We start from the raw sequence: 1,833 nt of genomic DNA on the forward strand, positions 1-1,833 counted from the left end.
TCTGTAATCTCTAATTTACCCTAAGATGTGCGAGCGAATTCTTTTAACCCAGTGAATTTCCTCATTCCGCCACTACATCTAACTCGCTGGCGCCCTCAGCTACATTTTCCACTTCTTCGTATCCATAACGTTCGTCTAGCCTCTAAGTGACCACCGGTTGTCTGTACTACGCAGGCACATGCGAAATTATTTTTTGGAGGGAGGGGGGAGGGGGAGATGGAAGAGGAGGTGGGAGGGGGCATTCCAAGGTAACATTTCTGCACCTATTAAAGCGGGGGAAGGGTTACCTTCACTAGTACAAGCGCGAATGACGTCAACAATTTACATGCCTTCGCCACAAACATGTAGACCCACATAACACTAACAAAATTAGCTGTATCTCACTTGTACGCCTTTGTGATGCAGTCCTCCATCACTTGTTTAACAAGGGAAAAAAGGAATCGCACAGGAAAGAAACGCAGGAAGGACACTGCCAAGAATAATTAGGCAAAAATTGAAAGAGTAAAATAAAGATTTCGAGTAGCGTCTCCTTATTAGCTCTGGAAAAAATACAGATGTTATAGGAAATTCGAACACTTCGTTTATATCAGCTGATCTTAACATCAACCAGATTATTATTATACAATGAATGATGTCACATTTGAGCACAAGTTAGATGCCGCACGCAAGCAAAACATTTTTGTTTCGATTTCCGTTGATACTCGCAGACCCTTCCATTCCAATCTGACGATCTGGGCTCAGGCCTCCCGCGGCAGGACGTCCAGGCCTTGCCTAATAGCCTCTTCGCGGGTCTCATGCATGGCCCAGATGAGGTAGACGAGCTCTGAGGGGTGCAGGTGATCGCCCCACGTCACCGAGAGAGCATCGGGATTAGGGCCTTTACTATTTGGCGCACATTCCCAGAGCGTATGCTTGAGTGTAGCAGATTCTATACCGCAGATCTTGCAGCTGCTGTCGTGAGAGATCTCAGGGCGGAATGTGTGATTCGCTAGCGAGTTTGGATAAGTGCCACGCCATAGCTGCCGCCATGTAGTAGCTTGAGCTTTGCATAACTTGTAGTAGACGGAGTGTAACATTGTAGGGCCAGATCGGAAGCCTTAGTTATTTCAATGTGGCTCGTTAGCATGTCCTTGTCTGCGGCAACTGCGAGAGTTGTTACGTAGCCGTCAGTTATGTAGAGTGCAGTGGAGTGTACCATCTCGTTGAGGTTGGTAAGTTTAGGCCAGACTGCGCCCATGTGGGCGGCGAACCAGATTATGGTGACCGGGGTTTCCACAGCTTCATTTGTGCTTCGGAAAATTCTTCCCTTGGCGTAATTTCCGACTGCTGTGCGCAGTCGCTCAGGATAACTTGGTTTTCTATTTCAGCCATACCAAGAGAAATGATCACTTCTGCCATTTCTGGTTGCTTGGTCTTGATACTGGCTGTGTGTGTAGCTTCACCGTCGATGTTGACGAATACCGCTGCTAATCGTTGGCAATTCTGGTAGCCAGCTGCGTCTGTGAATTGTGCCTCTTTGTTGTCCATGATTAAGAAACGCCGTATGGTTGTCGCTGTCGTATGTCCGTAGCAGTGTTATGGTCCTGGCCTTTCGGCGTCTCTGGTTGTGAGGTATACCCATGTTCCTGGCTATCAGCGTTGTCCAGATCTTGTCTCGTGTCTCACTTGGCACGTCGACTTTTTCCGTGTGTACGGTGGTGCGGGATGTTTAGCGTTTGCAAAATGTCTCTCTCTATGTGGTAGCAGTGGTGAGTCTTTCAGGGTCTAAAATCCTTCGGCCTTCAGTCTCCTTATCGAGAGTATTGTGTAACCCAAGCTGTAGATGTTTCTCAA

This window comes from Rhipicephalus sanguineus, chromosome 11 (assembly GCF_013339695.2).
Source record: "Rhipicephalus sanguineus isolate Rsan-2018 chromosome 11, BIME_Rsan_1.4, whole genome shotgun sequence".
In the NCBI taxonomy this organism is placed as follows: domain Eukaryota; kingdom Metazoa; phylum Arthropoda; class Arachnida; order Ixodida; family Ixodidae; genus Rhipicephalus; species Rhipicephalus sanguineus.